The 23,345-nt window shown below is 33.5% G+C and overlaps 1 protein-coding gene across 4 annotated transcripts in view; it reads left to right on the forward strand.

The window, feature by feature from the left end:
- The first annotated feature begins 5,520 nt into the window (after positions 1-5,520).
- Positions 5,521-23,345, forward strand: part of LOC126748475 (uncharacterized) — a 72,025-nt gene continuing 54,200 nt past the window's right edge. For 2 of the 4 annotated variants that reach the window (XR_007664713.1, XR_007664712.1), the window contains exons 1-3: positions 5,521-5,686; positions 14,448-15,392; positions 15,442-15,587. The gene's annotated coding sequence lies outside the window, so the exon portion shown is untranslated. Of the gene's footprint in view, positions 5,687-13,645; positions 13,714-14,447; positions 15,393-15,441; positions 15,588-17,760; positions 21,685-23,345 lie in introns of those variants that run through there. The other 2 variants (XR_007664714.1, XR_007664715.1) reach the window with 2 other exon arrangements.

Genomic DNA, 23,345 nt, shown 5'->3' on the forward strand with positions numbered 1-23,345 from the left:
ATCAGACAGTCGATCCTTTAATTATAATGTCAAGAGGTGATGACAGTTCGTCAGATGACGAAGAAGACTACAATCTATTATAATTTAAAATTGTTATACACTGTTCAAAAAGTGCCAGATCCAAAAGTGACATTTTCAACTGTTTTACTCTACATATTATGTTTAATAAATTTGTGAAAAAAATATATTATTCCATTTAAACAAAAGTAACTTTCTAAAATAAAATAGCATTTAAGTACATTAATTATAAGGTAAAAAACAAGTCCCAGTTGCACGCCTTTGGCGAACCGTTTTCAATGTTTATCAGTGGGTAACAATGGGCAAAACTCATAAATTGACCCAAAACCGGGTGGCACTACCTGCAATCAACGAAAAGAAAGAATTTTACATTGAAACTAATACCCAACTAAGGTAGTAGCATAAAATATTGGTGGATCACCAGGTACCACTTTTGCATACCTAATGAGGTTTTATTGCTCTACACACTTCTGAAATAGAGTATAGCATTATCACCCTCAGTTTCATCTTGGTTCACTTGATTCTCATTTTGTTCATGGTTATTAGAGAGAATAGGTTGCAACCATGTTAACTCAGGATCATTAATCCAATTTGCCCCTGATAGTTCCACCAAAAGTTTTGAGAGGCTCTGGAGTTTTTTTTTGTTTTAAGATCATTTTGAAGCATTACAACAGGTAGCTGTAAATTCGAAAGCTTTTTTCCGCGTTTTAATAACGTTTGAAATTGCTTGGATGGATCGTCATTTCTGTATAACAACTCGGTCTTAAGCAAAATATTGCTGTTGTTTTGGTGATCTCTTAATAATAATAATCCGTTTGGCCGCACTGATCCCTTCAATTTTCTTTAAAGAGGTTAACGCAGTTTTTATATCGTAAACAACCCAGTTACCAAGTTGTCTAACGTCTCCCTTCTTGGAGTATATCTCATGATATTTTGTAGGTGTTTTTATTGTACTGTAGAATCGTGTAACTTTTTCTATTTACCCGAAAACACGATCCGCTGGCAAATACGAATGGCCGCGTACCGGAAAGGTAAGAACCACAGATTTAATATTTTCCGGGGCATCTCTGTACAGCCATAGCATAAGCATATGCATCACGTGTGCATTTTTATTCTGCCCGGCACACCCATCTGCGAATAGTCTTATCTGTTTTATATCGGGCTCAAATTTTGCTTTATTAAGAAAATCCCATAAAGCAGAGCTTGTCTCTGCAGATCCCCTTTTTGCTTGATGTTCCATCCAGGTGTAGAAAACTGGTTTTTTAATATCAACGAGGGTAACACAAAAACAGTAAAAAGACAACTGCTGTGCATAAAATGCATCTTGAATGGGCACTTTCGGTAAGACTTGAACCTGCTGAAGGTCAAAACAGTAAGAGATACTCTGTGCTGGCTTTTGGTTCATTAGATTGAAAAATTGTTTGGCCCGTAGTTTATGTAAACGTAGAGAAGTTTTTAATTTGCTTATTTCAGTTTTGTCTTTGCAAATGCTAATAGATGTTTGGGTCCTAACGCAAAAACCACATTCGTCGGTGGCAGGGCTCCTAAATGCAATATTAAAATGCTTATTAAAGATTCTACTGAAAAACTTATAATTTACATTCGAATTTTCAATTGCTTTCTCATTGTACAGATTCCATAAAGCAGTAATATTATTTTCGGATGAAAGATAAATGCGTCGAGATTTGGCACGTCCGTAATGTCTTTCATGTCCTTTCAAACTGGCTACAAATTTTTTTACAGCTTCAAATTTAATTACATTTTTAAAAGAGCCTTTATCTCCTCCACCCTTCTCAATAATACCAGTACCAGATTGCATTTTCCGAGCAATAGTATTCACGCGTCTCTGACTAACACTAAATATTCCTAAAAATAATTTCTGGCAAATGTATATTTTTTTCCCATTTTTCCAAACCTAAAATAAAGAATATTACATAAATCTAAGATTACAAATAAAATTTAAATACAAAATAAAAAATTACAAATTTTTTTAAAAGTTAAACTTGATATGATGTCTTGTAGCAAAATTGTGGGATTTTCCTCCTGCTTTTCGGTTACGACTTCTATCTGGTTTTCCAACATCCATAAAATGTCCCAATTTATTATCCTGGACATTTTTTTTGTCGTTTTGAAATACATATTTTCGATTGTCCCTATGTCGACTTGGGATAGTTCATGGCAAAAAAAATCCTTACGTTTAGGATGTGTACAGGAAAAATCGACAAGATGTTCCAAATTAGGATAATGATCTGAATGCCTTTAAAAAAAATCTAATATTAAAATATTAACGATAACAACATAAGAACTTATAGGATAGGTTATATACGATAATTTTGTACTAGCCGTATTTTTAGATTTCAAACGAGCATTTGAAACAATTGATAGGACTATTTTATTGGAAAAACTTTATAGTCTTGGAGTTAGAGGTAGTGTGTTGGACTGGTTTAGGTCATATTTACCTAATAGGGTACAACGAGTTTTATTTAAGAATAGTATATCTGAATTCATTAATGTAGAATATGGTGTGCCACGAGGAACAGTTTTGGGGCCATTATTGTTTCTACTATATATAAATGATATAGTTAGAGTAGCTACCAAATGTAATATTGAGTTGTTTGCTGATGATACAATGCTTTATATTAAGGGAAATAACTTACAACAAATGCAAAATTAAATTAATAGTGATCTTAAAAACCTATTTAATTGGCTCTGTGTAAACAAATTATGTTTAAACATAAACAAATGTAAATTTTGTGTTTTCACAAAAAAAAAACTAAAATGGCACAGTTGCACATTCACGGTTTGCATATTAGTGTAAATGGGGAAAAAATCTTATACAATAACGAAATAAAGTATTTGGGTACAATATTGGATTGTAATCTAAGTTTTTATCGGCATTTTGATTACATATTAAGAAAAATTTCTAAAAAAGTTGGATTTATTAGCCGAATAGGCAAAGAATTATTCATAAACACAAAATTGTCCCTGTATAATGCAATAGCACTACCCCATTTGCAGTTCTGCTCAACTTTATTGTCAAGTTTAGGTATAAGGTTTATGTACTGTTTTTACAATGCACCTTTATCGTATAACATTTATTTTAATTTTAATCTGTGTCCACGTTAGCTAGGCCTCCTTTTCGATTCGACATTTGTACATACGTAGATTGATTTTTTTAGTTATTAATTATTAATCAAATATCTTTGTATATTTTTATTTTTGTTTTTTTTTTGTATGTAGCACTCTTTGCTAAATAAAGAAAGGTTATTATTATACAGGGTTGCTCAAAAATAAATTACGACTATGAACTTAATTTTTTCAAATGAAAGCACCTTTTTTTAATTTCATTTTTGAATTTCGCGTGGAATTCTACGTATGTTTCATGCATCATGTCCTATACCTAAAGTCAACAGTTATCGAAAAAAAGACGAGCAAACATTATTATTGAAGTTCACCTTACGAGTCACCTGATCTCTGAGAATTTTTATACAGAGCAAGATTCCATTCATTCGTGGTTTTTTATTGTTGACCGTGTATTTTCATAGAAACTGTATGACAGTTGTACGCCAAACAGATATTGTCAAGTGTGAAGTGTACGAGCAAAGTTGCTGTTTTCACAATGGTAAAATTAACGGAACGACAAAAAATAGAAATTCTGTGCATGGTTGGGTTTGGTGATAGAACACGTACTCAAAGAGAAGCTGCTCAATTCCCAATTATTTAATGAAATCCATCCTGATCGTCCTCCGATATGTCAAAAGGGGGTGAGTAGAGTAGAGGCTAAATTTAGAGAATTCGGTCATGTGAGAGATCTGCCGAAATCTGGTCGTCCTGCTCGACATGAAAATGAACAACTTGACGTTTTGCTTTCTTTGGAAGAAAATCCATGCACTCCTCTGTCGCAGATTGGAGCAAATTGACACATGGCGAAATCTATAGTTCACCGAATAGTTAAAAAGCACAAATATCACCCCTACAAAGTAATTCCTGTGCAAGAGTTATTTGATGAGGATTACGATAGGCGAAATGAGTTTTGTGAACGCTTACAAAACATGTGCAATCTAAATAATAATTTAGTAACAAATATTATTTTCTCCGATGAAGCCACGTTTTGTTTGAATGGTAGTGTGAACAGACAAAATTGTCGATATTGGGCAACAGAAAATCCGCATTGGATGATGGAGGTAAACACCCAGTACCCTCAAAAACTAAATGTGTGGTGTGGAATAGTGCGCGGAAGAGTAATAGGTCCGTTTTTCTTTGAACAGACTTTAACGGGACAAGTAGATCTCGATTTTCTCCAATTTGAATTAGTTCCAGCATTACTAGCTTTATTTCCAAATCTATTGAACCCAGACTATCCTGACGAAGAACTAATTTTAATTTTTTTTCCAGCAAGATGGCGCTCCTCCGCACTATGCTGCCACTGCGTACATTTTTGGATGAAACCTTTCCCAATCGGTGGATCGGAAGGAGAGGACCCATCGAATGGCCTGCTAGGTCGCCTGACCTAACACCAATGGACTTTTTTTTGCGGAGATACTTCAAGTCGAAGGTATTTGTTAGGTCAAATAATCTAGACGACTTGAAAGAGAGAATTCGCAGGAAGTGCGCGCCCTAACTCCGGAAATGATTGAAAATGTGCAACGAGACTTTATTGATCGCCTTGGATATTGTCAAGCCGTGAATGGCAACCATTTTGAACATTTAACTTAATTTTTGTTCTTTTTTTTATTTGTTACATGAATCGTCTTTTTTTCGATAACTGTTGACTTAGGTATAGGACATGATGCATGAAACATACGTAGAATTCCACAATTCAAAGATGAAATAAAAAAAAGGTGCTTTCATTTGAAAAAATGAAGTTGATGGTCCTAATTTATTTTTGAGCAACCCTGTATATAAAAACTTCACGTACAAAAATGCGCCACTTGAAATAAAAATCGACGGGTCCGAGCGTTTTTTTTTAGAACACATCCCTGTATTTGAAATGAATTTAGACATAACTTTTGGGATGCACTGTATAAGTTTTAACCTAAAAATGACAGACAAATACCAATTTCAAAATGGCGTAAGATTACGTCGCCATTTTGTTTGTGGGAATATTCTATTTTTCGTGAATACTCATTTAAAATAGTTCACGATTTTAAGCTGATATCTACTAATTCAGTTTTTACATTTTGTTTGTCCGAAATTTTGGCAGTCAGGTCATTAATTTTTAGATGAGGACCGTAATTTTTGCGTCAAAAAATGACAGTTCACAATGTCAGATACGTCAAAAATATTATGAAAAAATTAATTGTAATAATAGTAAAAAACTGTAACAAAATTCTAAATTGTTTCAAATCATAAATAAATTTACCAATTTGTTTATTATAACTAAAAAAAAATAATGAAAATTGGAGTTTTACTACGTGAAGAATTTCATTCTATCGCTCTAAATTTGGCAATCCTGTTACAGTTGTCATTACTGTCAATTTCCATGTGTTGTTTGACGTTTGTTTATTTATATAGTTTTGTAATTGTTATTCATATTTTTCAAAAAATTATTTAGAAATTATTGCTTATGTCATCGCTCGTTTATTCTTTGATTTTCGCAAAAATATATACAGTTAACATTTTATAATAGTTGTATTTTTAAAGCCGGCAATCCCCCTTTATCTTGATGGTAAGTTTGTGTATCTATATAATATGTTTGTATTATTATTCCCTTTATATTTGTATTTTTTTTTCTAGACATATGTGCATTTACAGAGTAGGAGGATTTTACAAAATAGCTTAATTCAAGTACAGTTAAACATAAAAAAAATCACATCACAGCATTGCTTTAAGTAGATTTTTAAGACCTCTCAATCCTATATTAAAAATATCATATTGTTCCTTTAATTTATTATACAAAAGTACAAATGCTGATAATAGAAGAATTTAAGTAATACCTAGTTTGTACATGCACCATCCACAAACAACACTACAGACTTTTTTTTTATAAGCTGATACATACAAATTTAACAAAGCTAACAAATTAAGATCATCAATACTAACATTAATAAATTTATGAAAAAATAATAACCATGCATTCAGCGACTTTCTAATGTTTTTAAGCTGTATGTTTTCATGATTTCAATATGTAGCTGAGAGGTGTCAGTTCAAATCAAGTTAATTCAGAAAAGTTCACAATAAAGTAATAAGGATTCCATATAATAGAGCAATACTCTAGGGTGGATTTTACATAAGACACAGTATGTTCTGACACAACATTTTAGATTGTTAAAGTTCTTGCTGTTTCTGACAATAATTCTATACATTTTATATGTTTTGTTAACAATTTGACTGAAATGCATTTTCAAATTAAGTTGAGAATTGCCACACCAAGATCCCCTATCTCATCAACTCAAGACAGAATGTCTCCATTAATCTTATAATCATACGTAATTTTGTTTTTTTCTTGTAAAGCTCATTACAAAAACCAAGACAAAAACCTTCTTTTCTATTTCCAGCTACACTAAACTGAAGATGTTGGTTGAAATCAGTTCTAAAAACAATATAGAAACCCTTTCACTTATACCAATGCAGCCTCTTTTTTGATTGGAAGGGTTGTATGCTGATGATGTCTGTTTTGCTTCTTTGGTCTCTTTCTTTTCAGTTTCTTCATCATGAGAGTCTTCATATTTAAATAAAGCTGTTAAATCTCCTTAGACTAAGACCAAAGCCCTTGGGGTACTTCACAAATCACAAATATTGTGGCCATCAAACCCATGAAATAAGCGACAACCGTAGCATGGAAATAAGTTTTTGTTTTCCTCTTCTTCTGATGTCTATGTTTTAAATAAGACTTATGAAACAGAACTAAATTAGTTTTAAACCTAAATTCTTTATTTGGCTTATATAATAGAACATTGTGTGAGACCTTGTGAAAAGCCTTTGTAAAATCTGTGTAGTACAAAATCTACTTGGAATTTCTTATCCAGATTATCTACTATATGTTACATAAATTTGTAGACATTGATTTATTTCTAAGAAGTCCATGTTGTTTTTCTGTTAGTTTGTTCTGAATGTAGATGTAAATGTACTTTTATATAATTGATTGCTGAATCTCCTCTTTAGACTGGAGAAATCTTAACTTCCTTCCATTTTTTCATCAAGAAAAGGCTTTCAAGGACTTTAAGATGTACAATTCTCCATTCTTTCAAAATAAATTCCATTCTCTTAGACGCCTTATCAAACTACAAATATACAATGAATATAAGTTGTATATATCAAACACCGAAAGGAATATTTCTTTGGACCCATCTAGCTTTCGGAATTTTATTGGTTCTAAGAAGGCTGGCACCAGGATTCCTGGTATGATGAGGCTACCCGATGACATGGTAATTAAAGACCCACAAGACATTGTTAATGCTTTTGCACTGTTCTTTGGTGAGGCATTTATACAATCAAATTTCATTAACCATTCGTCGACGTCTGATAATGTGCCCCACTTTGACATTTCCAACGTTGATGCTTCCCAGATCCTTTTGGGTAGTAAAAACCTCAAAAATAAGTTTCAGTGTATATGGTGTACCTAGCTTCTTGGTTAAAGATTGCATTGGTGTCCTGGCTGATCTGCTGACCTACACTTTCAACTTAATACTGTCAACAGAACAAATTCCTGAAATTTGGAAGACTGCTAAAATAATACCTATTTTAAAAGCTGGGGACTCTGATCAAATCGTGAACTATAGGCCAATCTCATTAATCTGTAACTTCTCAAAAATTTTCGAAATTATCCTGAATCAGTCGCTATTTAGTCACGCAAAAGAACTCATCTCTGTAGACCAGCATGGATTTTTTAACGGGCGATCTTGTGTTACTAACTTATCCTGTCTGTCTAGCCACATCTGTGAATCACTTGATGTTAATACTCAAGTCGATGTTATTTAATACCGACTTCCAAAAAGCCTTTGATCGGATAGATCACTATATTTTGCTGCATAAATTAACTCAGTATGGTTTTTCAGGGAGATTATTTAATTTATTTCATTCCTACTTGATTGGTAGATCTCAAAATGTTGAATATGAGGGCTTTAAATCGAAACTTTTTAACGTAACGTCGGGTGCGCCACAGGGCTCGAACCTGAGTTCGAGCCTTATAAATGACTTGGTTGAGTCACTCACTTGTCATAGGCTGGCTTTTGCCGATGATTTGAAGCTATATTTAAATGTATATGGTTTGGAGGATTGTGTTTTTCTTCAGAACTGTCTAAATACATTGGAGGTATGGTGCGCTGTTAACAGGTTAGGCTTGAATGCGGCTAAATGTAGTGCGTGGTCAGTTACTCTAGATCAAAAACACCCTTAAATTTTAATTACTTTATTAATGATACTATTTTGAGTAGATTAGAGCAAATTACTCATCTTGGTATCACCTTTGACTCTGAATTTACATTCGTTCCACACTTCAACAACATAGTCAAGTCAGCCCTGAGAAGGCTTGGGTTCATAATTAGAAGTTCTCAGAGTTTTACTTTGGAATCTACATTAAGACTGCTTTTCTGTTGCTTTGTGAGATCAAAACTGGAGTTTGGCTGCATTATATGGAACCCGCTCTATCAGAATCATGTTGGTCTCCTTGAATCTGTTCAGCGTAGATTTGCTAAGTTTTTGGCCTTCAGGCAGGATGGCATATATCTGGTAAGAGGGTTTGATCATCGGCAAGTATTGGAACGCTTCAATCTACATCCATTACATCTCAGAAGAATGATCTTCTCTGTAAAATTCCTGCATGGGTTACTGAATGGATTCATTGATAGTCCTGTACTTCTTTCTGGTATGTACGTTTCATGGTGCCGAGGCTTAATGCCAGACATCCCCTAACATTCTTTCTCCCAAGGCCTCATACTAACATCCTGTTGAAATCGCCACTATATACAATATGCGCTATATTTAATCGGATCTGTCACATGTGCGATATAAATTTCTCTCCTGTTCATGTGATTGTCGATATCTTGGTGGATCATTACTCTTGGGATTAAGACCCATGTGTTTAAGTTATAGTTAGTAGGTATATTGCAGTTAATTTAATTTAATTTTGTTGAATATGTGATTATTTTGTTAAACTTTTATAATTGGGTTTTTATATCATATAATTTGTTATTTGTTCTAATTTTTTGGATAACTTTTGAGATTGTGACTTTACATTACATTTTTCATTTCCTTCTTTTAGGTTTGTTTGTGTGTGTTTTTTTTAACTATATTTTTCATTGTTTTGCAACTGTTTCCTGTTATTGGGCAAGTTGCCTGTTGGAAATAAAGGCTTATTATTATTTTTTTTTTTCAAAAAGGTTTTAGTATTTAAAGACATGTTAAATAATAATATCCTTGGTTCAGAGCACAATCCTATGATGCCATTCATTATGTTAGATGGTATATCAGGTCCCACAGCTTTACTGATTTTAAGATTTTTTACTGCCTCACACATCACTATAATCAATATATTTAAAATAAAAAATCTTACCAGTCTCATAATACTGTGCACTCTAGGTGGCACAGGTCACTCTTAGCATATACACATTTAAAATAAGATGTAAATGCATTTGCAATTACATCATCAAGCATACTCTTGCAAGAATACTTAATAATTAGACATACATTTCACTGCATTCTTTTTAGGCTAAATGTGTTGGCAAGCGACCAAGTAAAAGAACAATTTTTAAAGGATAAATGTTTTTACAATTTAGATTTTGCCTTTGATTTCCTAAATAATACTTTTGACACTATAGGTCTAGTGCATACCTACTTATATAAATGATAATCTTGATAATAAATTTAAAGGAGTATGATGTAAAAGATTCATATTCTAAACTAGCTGTGTAAGCCATATAGGCTGTACAGTCAATGCACTATCAATTCAAATTCAAAGTTTTATTATCCAACAGGAAGCAAATAAAAATAAAATATTAATTTAATTATTAAAAATTTATTGTATGCAACAAATAAATTACATCTATTCTATACATATACATAAAAAGGTGGAAAGTACCGCTAGGCGTGTTTTAATAACCACCACAATAAATAATAAAAGAACATAGTACAATTTTCTTAAAAATAAAAATTTAAACAAAAACAATTCAGAGGAACCATACCAGAATCAAAGTTACACCCGTATTAAAATATCAGCAGTCTCCAAAAATTTTTTTCATTTATACATAAAAAAGGCCATGCAGAATCTTTAATTTCTGCAGGTAGGCCATTGTAAATAAAGGCAGAAGTATATAATTATGAAAAAACTTTTCGGAAATTCAGTCTTATGCTGGGGGATTGCCAGTGTGCTTTTATAGCGAATATTGACATTATGTGTATCTCCCCTTTGCATAAGGAATTCTGACAGATATTCTGGTTCATGAAAATTAAGTAATTTATGTACAGTGCAGCTTATACCCCAAAATCTTCTTTGGGTCATATTAAGACTATAGACCTGCTTTACACGCTCACTCACATGAACCCGCTGAGGCAAATTTCTAGTAAATCTTACACAGAATTTTGAATTTTCTGGATTTTATATTTATTTTGTTTGGTTAAAAAAGGACCATATACAATATTAAGGTATCAAGCAATACTAAGCACTAAACTCTCTGTAAGATTTTTTTTTGTAATAGCAGGCAAAATATCCTTAAATTCATATAATGATTTTAATTTATAATATGACTGTTGACAAATCTTATTTACATGCACAATAAATGACCAGGCCCAGGTTTTTTACTTCATCTACCCATTCTAATTCAGCACCATTAATATTTAATTTACTTTTACTCCATTATTCAAGGGTACTTTCATTTCTTGAGAACAGGATTGCCTGTGTTTTACCAGAATTAATAAAAAGTGAGTTTTTGTCAGCCCAATCAGAGTTCCTCTGTAGGTCAGCATTAATTAAATCCAAGGCTTCAGGCAGGCAACTAACCAATGATGGCAGATAAATTTGCAAATCATCTGCATACTTGTGATACCTGCAGTAAATTACTTTATGAATTAAGTCTGCCACAAATATTATAAAGCAAGTGGTCCCAACACCGACCCTTGCGGGACTCCCCGAGTTACATTTCTCCACCCAGAAGTTACCACACCCTCGTCATTAGTCACCTTTACTGCCTGTTGCCTGTTTTGAAAGTAGCCTTTAAACCATCCATTTGCCTGAATATTGTAGTGCCTTAGTTTTGCAATTAAAAGTTCTATATTGAGAGCATCAAAGGCTTTGGTCATATCTATCAAAACAGAGGGAGAACATTGTCCATTATCCAGAGATAGAGCAATATCTATTGTTACTTTTAGAAGAGCTGTCGTACAGCTACAATTTGGTCCAAAGCCAGACTGAAATATTGGGATAATGTTTTTTAGATAAATTATCTGGATCAATCTTTAATTGAGGCACACTATCCAGAAAATGATTATTAACAAGTGTTGGCTCTCGTACATTAGAAGGAGTTTCTGCAGGTGCATTGTTATTGACTTTCCAATTTTTTGAGATTTTTTTCCAAAAGTCCTTAGTTTTATGTGGTCCTTGACACTTGTTGATTTCATGAGAATAATATGCCTTTTTTTCTGCCTTTACTGCCACATTTACACAATTTTTAAGATCAATGTAATACTTTCTACTATCATCAGCCTTTTGATAAAGATATTTTTTAAAAGCTCTATGTTTTAACTCTATCATTAAAGTTTCATTGTTGGGTGTTATTCTGGTTGGTTTCTGAATTAGCTGAGTTAGACCAAAACTTTCTAAAATATCATTAAGAAACTTAAATTCTACAGAATTTTCATATAAAAAGTTTACATTAAAATCTCCAATACATACCAAAACATTACAATTACAAATAACCGCAGCAAAAACATCATATAGGCAACTGAGAACATAGTATGGCACAGAATGTAATAACTACCCCCATTGTTAGTAATTGTTTATTATATTTAAAACATATCCAAAGTTGGTCAATTCCAATATTAAAATTGGGAGTATCAATGAGTATTGATTTGAGCTTAGACTCAACATATATTCCAACTCCACCTCATCTACCATCTCTGTCTTTTTGGAAAAAATCAAAACTATTAATTAAATAAATATCTGATAATAAATTACAATTTAACCAAGTTTCTGACAATGCAACAATGTCATAGTCAGATGTTTCAATGATGTACCTGATGTCTGAAAATTTATTGCAAATAGACCACGGATTTATATGCACCACTTTTAATGTGTCCTGACCAGTTGATATGACCTTTGGATTTACTTTCGATGTGATCGCTGAAGGCATCTGTGGAAATTTTAGCTTCTAAGCATTTCTCGGGTTTTACAATTAACATCATGTGTACGAGGCTTAAATGATCGACATAACATCCATAAGGCCAAAACTCATCAGACAGATATTGTTGTTCCAGCTCTTCAGGCACACCAAGCTTAAATGCTGAACTACTGGGATTGCAATATTTAGATGGAAGTTTTGTGCAGTGATATATGTATTAGCATACCTTGGATCTAATACTGCAATTATATTATATCTTCAGGCCTGGTATCAGCATCCAAATTTGAAAGATAAATCCATGACAACTTGGCTATTCCCTCTCCAATTTTCTTGTTAGCAATTTTCAGCTTTGGTTGTTCAGGTCCAGAACATATATTACCTGAAGACCTATTAGGAGCATTTATGATTTTCTTTATCTGGTCCACATTACCAGCAAGCTTTTCCGAAGTTTCCGCTTTTCAAGAGTTTTATTTTTATTAAATATACCTGGCACTGACGCTTTCACAGAATACAAATAGTTATTACTGATACTGGCAGATTTTGGGCCAGGTGTACCTGTAAATGCCTGTATCAGTTCAAGATTAGTCTCCTTGATTGCATTTACTATTCCGTCCATTTTTCCATAAAATTGTGCAGCTTGTTCGTCTAGATGTTCCGTTATACATTTTATAATTTCATGATTGGATTTGAGAATTAATTCTGGACCTAGAGCTGATTTTTGTTATCTGCTTTTCTAGAGCAGTCACCTTCTCAGCATCAGCACAATCAGATAACTCCACTGGAATTTTTGACTCTAAAGTAAGCAGTTTTTTATTTATGATGATCAGTACATTTTGAAGCATTTCAACATGCTTAAGAATTTTTGGAAAAGTTCTATAATTCACCAAACTGTCAGGGCAGAGATGTACCAAGGTTCGAGTTTGACTTGGAATAACTCTTACCTCTTGTGCTTGGGTTTTATTACAATCCTGACAAATCACTCTTCGGCATGTATCACAAGGATAACCAAACTGGCTCAAAGCTGTTTTATCCTCCTTAAAAGCACAGGTTGATTTGCGCTGATAAAATTTTCCAGACATCTTATTTAATTCACAATCTTGCAACAGGGCAGGTTTATGGTTTAGTTTCCTTTGTGTATGGTCGACCTCATATTCAGAGTTTGACAATAAATTTTTTTGTCGGGAAAACTCGCGATGTTTTGATTTCCTTGATTTTAACAGAAAAATACAGGTTAACCACTAAACCATTAATGAAATAGGCAGCACTTAGAAACTGATCACAGATAAAAATATTATATTTATTGCCACTATTCACAAAAAAAAATCTTAATAATTACACAATTATTGAATTATAACAATATTCCATCGCAACAACAGATGAACTAAAGTTTTCTTAGTAGAATCCCTTTAAAACCTTAAAACCAGTAACTACAATACCTCATGAATTTGTTTTGTATTTTCTTAAGTAATTACTTATAAACATTATACGGTGGAGTCCAAGAAATTAAACCATCTTCAAGTCGTGCTACTAACATCTGCTGTGATTTAACTGCTAATTGATTAACATGTTCATTAAAATTTAATTGTGAATTAAAGCAGATTCCCAAAGCCTTGGCTTGTTCTTTATTTTGCAGAAACGCTTACATTAAGATCTAACAAGTTACTCTTAAACCAATTAGATAAACTATCTAAATCCCTCTGAAGTAAATCCACATCCATATCATTCTAAATTATCAAAAATAGTTTAGTATCACAATGTTTATACACAATCCGTAATAATCCGTAAATCATTAACAAATAGACCAAATAGTAAAGGGGAACAGTGGATGCCCTGACAGACTTTATTCCAGACTTTACATCAGTCATTATTAACTTTCCATCACAAAGAAAACTAAGTACCCACCCTCCAAATCAATCAGAAAAAAAGTTATTTACTCTATCAGAAGCCTTGGAGAAGTTGGTATATATGACATTAACCTGATATCCCCTCTCCAAAGCACCTGACAGTTTAGTGTTGTAAGTGAATAGATTAGTTTAAGTAGTTAAGTAGAAAGAACCTATTTGAAACTATATCATGCTAAATAAATCAACAAAAAACCATAACTAAACATCATTGAATCAGTTGCATGCACTATATAGGCTTGATTGTTTGTTCCAGATGGACTTCTTATCCCAAAAACAACTTAACTCTTATGAGGGCATCATCGATAAAATTCAACAAGAACATGAAAAATCCCAAAAGCTTCAGCAAGAAATCAACAGAATAAATAATATCCTTGCCCTAACTAACCTCTCAAACCTTAAACTGACCCAAAAACTTGGCCACATTAATGTGAAAATATTCAGTAATCTTCTCGACTTATATATTTTATATCAGAATGAGTTGAAAGCAGATATATCAAGCTTTTTAAAGCATGAAAATTGTAAGTTTTATTTGGTTGAGCTGCTTATAACAAATGCCTTGCATCAAAAGTTGAAAGACATTGAATGGTCCCTCTTTTTATCTGTTAGATATGATGGTACTTGTACCAGTAAAACCATTAAGATGGTGGAATATGAACCGCCTTACTTGGAAGTTTTACCAGTTAATAATAACATTATAGACTGTCAAGTATCAGCTGCTATTATTTTGCTATCTAGAGAAGGTCTAACCCATGTTCCGTTGGATTCTGTGACCACCGATATATCATATCATTTTGAAAATGTCAAAAAATCCAAACAATTGACTACAGACAGAAAAATATTGGAAATAACTAAGGCTCACAATCCTGACCTAAACATAAATGAATTAAAAAAGCCTTTATTGGTAGAGTACAGTTTCCATTCAAAAAAAGACAACCATGACTTTATAAAGCATTTCATTCAACATTGCTACCATAAGTTGGATTTAGAGCTGTTTTCTGAACTAGGAAGTGATTCTACTAACAGTTTTGTGGTAAAGTTTGCCACCGGGTCTGCAAAAAGCTCTGTAACATTTAACAAAGAGACTCAAGTGGTCACTTTAAGGAGCAATTTGAGTGACATGGTTCGTTTAAAGAATTTCTTTTGGAACGAGGAAACTTTTGAAATAAGGGATTTCGAACGAGTGAAGGCTTACTTAAAGGTAATGATTTTATTGGAAAAATTTGAGGTTTTTATTAATGTTTTTTTAGGAGTTATTAGCAAAGTTGGGTCAGTGCAGTACAAGAGACGAGTTGTGCAACTTCTATATTGCTGTAAGGAATATTTGGACCAAATAGATGATCAACCTTTTGGCTGCACAGTTGGTTGCTGGGGAATCAGAGCAGTTTATTATTTGGTAAGACATTTATTGTTTTTTATCAGGAGAGTGTGCGGATGGATGTGATTTACAATTTTCAAGGTTCAAATTGCCTATTTTTCAACTAAAAGTGTTCTAAGTAACCAAATTGTTTACCCAGAATCTATTTTTTACCTGCAAATCCATTCTCAGGAATTTTTTCATAATAATATAAAGAAAAGATTTTAAGTGGGTCTTACGTTATGTCCACAAAAAGTCTGCTAACGGGTAAAAATGTTCATGTTTAATGATGTATTAATTGATGGCTTTTGGACCTATATTGACAAAATTGCCTTTAACTCGGAGAGTTTTTGAGGTACAAAAATTGTTCATGTATTAAATTATTCTGTAATAAACGCCCTTTCTTTGACTGAACCCCTTTTAAGAATATTTCCATTATTTCGTGAAATATTTGAAGGGATACTGGAAATATGTTATTTAAAAAATACTTCATACTATCAAAATATTTAACCTTTTTTTGTTGACAAAATTGCCTTTAACTTAGAGAGTTTTTTGAGGTACAAAAATAGACTAATATATTGTTTTGTTAGAGATGTCCTTTCTTTGACCAAACGCCTTTTATTTATTCATTTATTCAACGGGAGAAACCCCAATATTACAAAAAATAAATTGTTGCACAGACAAAACTTCAACGTCATACCTATCACAGAGGGGTCTTGACATTACATGATTTCTTTATGATGAATAATTGAAAATGCATCACTACTACATCTAGAATAGATACTCTATTTCTATTTAATTCAGTATTTGGTATTATTTAGAACACAGAACGAAGAAAAAAAAATTCAGGATACAAATGCCTTAATATTTTTTCTGAATCTGGCAAGTGGATCAAAGAAATCCACATTGTGAACAGTGGTGAAAATGTTGATATCAATATTGAATAACAAAGGTAAGGGTGACACTTAGAGGATTGTTAACCTTGGATTCGAACAACCTTTTCTACCAATGAAATACAATTCAATCCACTACAGCAAGAATCTGTTAACAACCCATTCTCTTTATTTTATATATGTAGGTATAAATTTGGTGATTGACCCAGTTGAAGGCCTTAGAGAAATCTGTGTACAAGGCATGGACCTGAAAACCTTCCTACAGAGAAATGGACAGTCAGCAAGCATTAGAAGATTTAACCACCAGCAACAAACCCAAACTGTTCATCGATAAGTTGTGCCTGAAGAAAGAGAGTCATAACATCGCAGATAAAACTTTCAAACGTCTTAGAAGTGGTACTTAGTATGCTGATAGGTTTTTTAGTCACTTGGCAATTGTCGCCATTTTTATGAATTGTGTCATATAACTGGTATTTCAGCGGGAAGGCCAGGGATAAATTAAATCCAATAGTGAGAACTTGTTATAGATATCAGAAATTGAAATAGATAATTCCGTCAAACATAGATTGTTGAAAACTGGTTCATTGGAAGCTGGACAAGCTCTCTGGCTATACATTTCAGAAAATTAATCGGCTAATAGATTAGCTATCTCAGGATAAATAGGAAGTTTCATTTGGAATTTGAACTTTATTTCTATTGGACATACTCCTCATAAAATTGAGTCTTCAGTGACTTGCATCCTGCTCTTTAGCTGCAAAAGAAAATATAATCTGTATACAGTGACCGCCTAAAGTTCCGCATAAATTCGATAAAAATTAGAGAAATGATTTTTTGAGAAAACGCTCGAACCCGTCGATTTTTATTTTAAGTTGCGCATTATTTCACATAAATTTTTGTATACTGGGTGGAACAAAAAAAAAGATATGACGTCATCGGTCATTTTTTTAAATGACATGCTATATTTTTTATTGCATTTATGAAATATAGGCGAAATTCCAAGCAAGTTTCGTATAACACACCTTATCTCAAAACTCAACTGTTTCCGAAATATTTACATTTAAATAACAAGAAAACAAATAAGTACGTCTATTTACAAATTAAGATAAAATGGAGGATAAAATGTTATAAACTGTGAAAACTCTTATTAATGTATCAAGTGTTCAAAGTGATCCCCATTTACTTGGCAGAAAACAAGACGGTTTACAAACTCATGTAAAACTATTAATTATTTCGGGTGATATACGTGTAATTTCATATCTAATTCTATTTTTCAAATCTTCTACGTTGTTTGGCTTCTCAATATAAACTTTACTTTTCAGGTACCCCCCATAGAAAATAGGCGCAGGGATTTAGGTCTGGTGACCTGGCCGGCCACTCTATTGGCCCTTTTCGTCCTATCCATCTTCCTGGGAACACTGTATCCAAGTAATTACGGACATCTCGAAAGAAATGTGGCGGTGCGCCTTCTTTCTGAACCCACAAATTATCTGTCGGTAGAGCAGGGTCTTGTTCGTCAGGGTATAGGGCAGCCAAAGCAGGGATAAGATCTTCTTGAAGAAAATTTAAATAGCGTTATCCTGTTAAGTTTTCTTCGAAAAAGTATGGCCCTATTACTTTATTTTCCATGATACCAGCCCAAACATTAATAGATTACGGTTGCCCAGTGTAGATTTGACACTGACCAGTACCGACAATTTTGCCGATTTACGACACCGTTTAAACAGAAAGTTGCTTCATCCAAAAACAAAACTCGTAACACAAACTGACGGTTATTATTGCAAATGTTCATCATTTGCTCGCAAAATTGGTTTATTCGATCAGTATCGTCCTCATATAATTCGTGCATTAGTCTAATTTTATAAAGGTGGTATTAATTTGCTTTTAAGATGCGTCTTACTGACGTTCCGGCTATATTATTATCAACTGAATTTTGTGTTGTTGCATTGTTTGGATTTTCTTCGATGGAGAGCAGAACGTTTAATTTTGTTTTTTCAGAAATTTTTGGACGACTTGATCTTGGCAAATCCCTAACATGACCTGAAGTTATGAATTTGTGCTCTATTCTACTAACTGTTGCCTGAGAAATAGGATGGTTTGAGTATTTGGCATTAAGCAGTTCACTTAGTTCTTTTTGCGTGCGCACTCGATCCCCGTACCCTAGCATCATCAAAATTTCTATTCGTTGAGTTTCCGTTAAATTAGCCATAATTTATTCTGATAAAAACTATTAATTTTCGAACTGACAGTGACATTCGAAAATGGAGATTCTTTACAAGTGGAACCATGGAAATAGAAACAGTTTTTATAACATTATTTTTATCCTCGATTTTACCTTAATTTGTAAATAGACGTACTTATTTGTTTTCTTGTTACTTAAATGTAAATATTTTGGAAACAGTTGAGTTTTGAGATAAGGTGTGTTATACGAAACTTGCTTGGAATTTCGCCTATATTTCATAAATGCAATAAAAAATATAGCATTCCATTTAAAAAAATGACCGATGACGTCATCTTTTTTTTGTTCCACCCTGTATAAAAAAATTTATGTGAAATAATGCGCAACTTAAAATAAAAATCGACGGGGCCAAGCGTTTTCTCAAAAAATCATGTCTCTAATTTTTATCGAATTTAGGCGGTAACTGTATATTAGTAACTTATGCCTGTATAAATTAATTATCAAAAAATTGACTCGAACAGAATTATGAAAATTAACTAAGCTTAGCGCTTTGCAGCTGACTTACCCGATTTATTGCAACGCATATTAACAAATATTTTCCAAATCAAAAGAAACATTAAAATAAACGAACCAGAGAAGACGCAGGCCTGTCTCCGCCTTCAGAAGACGGAGGCGAGCCGGCCTCGGAACCGGTTTATCCTGAAATAACAACAAACAGGGAGCCAGTCCCCTCAACATCGTCAGCCTCAGATCCTATCCAAAACTGATCGAAAATTCCACTCCAAAATTGTTAAAAAATCCACTTTACATGCCCTTAAACAACCTTTCCTTAGCGGGCAAGGGGAGGAGCACTGATCCCATTACAAATATTAACAAAGTCCCAGAAGCAGTGTTAAGGGACACAAAAAACTGGGCCACAAAATACAAACTATTTTGTGAAAAAAAAATCAACATCGTAATAGTGCAGAAAGACAGATTGGGATTAGCGCTCTTCCCCAAAACTCCAAAATGACCACCGCGAACTAACAGGACTTCTCAAGGAGGAGGGAATGGAATTCCATTCCTTCTTCCTTGAAGAGGACAGAAAGCTGAACGTGATACTGAGAGGACTTGACCAAAACTTTAAGCTAGAAGAGGTCGAGGAGGAGCTGAGAGCGATGGGGTTTGAGCCGGAGGAACTGGGTTGGTTTAAAACTGGCCCAGGCCGACGAAGACCCACAGCCCTCATCAGATTCCTCGTCCCTAAAGAGCAAGAGAATGTGTTTGAGATTGATAACATTTTAAACATTAGGGTCCGCGTTGAGCGCTTAAGGACTCAGACTATTGCAAACAGGAAGCAAATTGGGCAGTGTCATCGCTGCCAGGAATATGGTCACGTCCTGAGTAATTGCAACGCAAAGCCGCGTTGCCACAAATGCAAGGGCGAACATTTATACTCAGAACGTGTAAAAAACAGAGCAACCCCTCTTCTTCATGGCATTGCAACCGGGCGTACCCTCTCAGAGCAACCCCGGCAGAATGTTGCAATTGCGGCGGTGACCACCCGGCGAGTTATTGGCGCTGCCCAAAAAATCCTAATATAACAACCAAAAAAAAAGCTTCGCTGAGACCTTGACAACGACCGACACGGACTCTAATAACAGAATGGCGGAGCCAAAGTCATCTATACAAAGCATATAAAAAGCTCCGAAAGCCACTCTTTATATTACAAGAAATACAGAAAAATTAAAAAATGGATTACCAATGGTATATATACCAATGGTATATGTATTGAGGCTATAATCAAACATAGGGACAAACTAAAACGAAAACTATTAAAAAATAATTATAATGTAGAACTAGAAAATGAATATAAAAATTATAGAAACCATTTAAATAAAATTATATCAATTCAAAAAAGAAATTATTATAGAAATGAGATTAATAAAAATAAAGATAATATGAAGAAAATGTATGAAGTAATAAGAGATGCAACGAATCAAAAACAGACAGAAAAACTTCACATTAAAATAAAAAATGAAAATGGGGAAAACTTCCAAGATGAACATCAAATGGCTGACTTTTGTAATCAATATTACACAAATATTGGTATTCAGATGGCAGAAAAAATCCCACAACCTCACAACCCACATAGCCTGGAGAACCCTATTACACAATCTATATATTTGACACCTATTACTAAAAAATTCTAGAGCCACTTATTCACATAATAAATCAAATCTATAAGACTGGACATATACCTTCAAGCTTTAAATTAACAGTTGTCACTCCGATTCATAAATCAGGTCCCAAAAATGTTGTCAGTAATTACCGGCCGATAAGCTTAATAACTTGCTTCGCAAAAATATTTGAAAAAAGTCTGAAAGACAGATTATTGAGCTTCTTTGTCACTAATAACATTTTGGCTGAAAATCAATATGGGTTTTTACCAGGTTGTAGTACTTCCGATGCATTACACAAACTCACTTCAGCAGTCACTAATCATCTTAACCAGAGCAGAAAGTGCCTTGGTGTTTTCATAGATCTCGCTAAGGCATTTGATACTGTTCCACATAACAAACTGTTTGAAGTTTTGGAACATTATGGGGTAAGAGGAACTGCAATAACTCTAATGAAGAATTACTTAAAAAATAGACGACAAGTTGTTAAAATAAATAATACTTTAAGCAAAGAAGAGGTAATACAGATAGAAGTCCCGCAAGGCACAGTGTTAGGCCCGGTTCTGTTTATAATTTGCTTAAACTCTCTCCTTAAAACAAAACTTAATAATGGAGAAATTATTTCATAGGCAGACGACACAGCATTACTTTTTAATGGTAAAGACTGGGATCAAACAAAGCAGTATGCCATAGAAGGCCTTAATCAAGTAAAAAATTGGCTGGAAACATTTAAGCTAAGTCTAAATGTCACTAAAACCAACTACATTGCCTTTTCACTAACTGCAGCAAATAGACCCAATTTTTCTCAGTTTTCTATTGATAGATATAATCAGATCAAGGAAACAGCTCATACTAAGTATCTCGGGATATATGTGGATCAGAATCTTAAATGGCATGTACATGCAGATTATCTGGCAAATAAACTAAAAAAAATGATTTATAAATTTTATATACTTAGAACGTTTCTAAATATTAAGGAACTTATTATAATATATAAATCACTCACTGAGTCAATTTTAAGATATAGTATTTTAGTATGGGGAGGATTATATAACAATGCTTTATATAAATTAACTATTGTCCATAAATATATCTTGAAGACTATTTTTAACAAATCAAGGCTTTTCCCTACAAATCAACTTTTTACAGAACAAGCAACTAATATAAGGACATTATACATTACAGCAATATGTACATATATTCATTTTAAAACTCACATAAGAAACCATATAAATCATATCCATAATACAAGATCAAGGGCTAGAGGTGATTTATACATTCCTAGCAGTTTAAAAAATATAAATTTAAAAGTCTTTGTATACTTAGCACCAAAAATCTATAATCTTCTGCCTTGCACATTAAAAAAATTAAAAAATACATCAAAATTTAGCAAGGAATGCAATAAGTATGTTCATAACCATTACCAAGATTTTGCCACTGTTTTCTAATGTAGGATAGTTAGTTTTTATACTTGTATATAATATGTAATAACAAGTGTTATGCAATTGTTGAGAGACGTAGGTGTTTAGGACTAAAAGGACAAAAATATTTCATTTAAAACTAGGACAAAAAATATAAAATCGAGAGCAGGATTTATCACAATAGTTTTAAGGTTAGTTAAGCAAGTTTATTATAATTCGGAAAATAGAACCAACTTTTTTTTGAAACAGCGCACACAGGTGTGTTATGAACACCTAGGCGTTAATTTAAGATAGATACAGTGTAATAATATATATATATTTTTTTGTTCGTACATAATTTTTCTTTTTATAAAATTACTGTAAATAAATGTGGCAGGGAGTCAGGGTGTACTGATCCCTCCAAATAATAAATAATAAAGGATGGCAATACATCATCGCACATGAAACGTCCCGAGCTATCAATCAAAAACACAAATCTCCTAAATCTTTTAAGTTTGCCTGACGGGATCCTAGAAAAGAAAATCGACAACCTAATGGCAAAACTTGAGAAATTAAATTCCAACCCGGCGATCAAGCTATTGCTGGGAGTCGAGGTCTAGGTTCTCACAGTGTCCGTACGTTTCCTTCCTAACGTGTTCAAATCCCAATTCCCATCCTTACTAACCACATAAAAATAAACCTCATACAAAACCCAATCCAACCGCCAAAAACCAAAAACATCACCAAAAAGCACCGTAAAGGACCGGTTACGTTCACACCTCCGCCCGACCTTTTATCACTAGCCACAAGTTCCGCAATCTGAAGGGGCGTGGTCTGCTCCACAGGCTCGCGTCCAATAACATCACACCCAGACCTCATAAATACATGAAACCAAACCTATCCCGACCAGTAGGTTCCTATTCTCCGAGCAAGTCAAAAGTCCAAGCACCTAGATGCGACCCAGAATTATAAAAAGATGGCGCCTAATCTCGACGAAAGGATCAATCAAAAGACCGGCAAGAGCCATTCGTTGCTAGAATGGAATAATCAGTGCAAAGAACGAACAAATATTTTCGTGGCATCTTGCAAAACTCAGTAGATAGAGGAGTGTCGCTCAACCTTTAGTCTTGGTAACAGACTGTGATACATCGACCCGAGCTTTAATTGAT

This window comes from Anthonomus grandis, chromosome 2 (genome assembly GCF_022605725.1).
Source record: "Anthonomus grandis grandis chromosome 2, icAntGran1.3, whole genome shotgun sequence".
Classification (NCBI taxonomy): domain Eukaryota; kingdom Metazoa; phylum Arthropoda; class Insecta; order Coleoptera; family Curculionidae; genus Anthonomus; species Anthonomus grandis.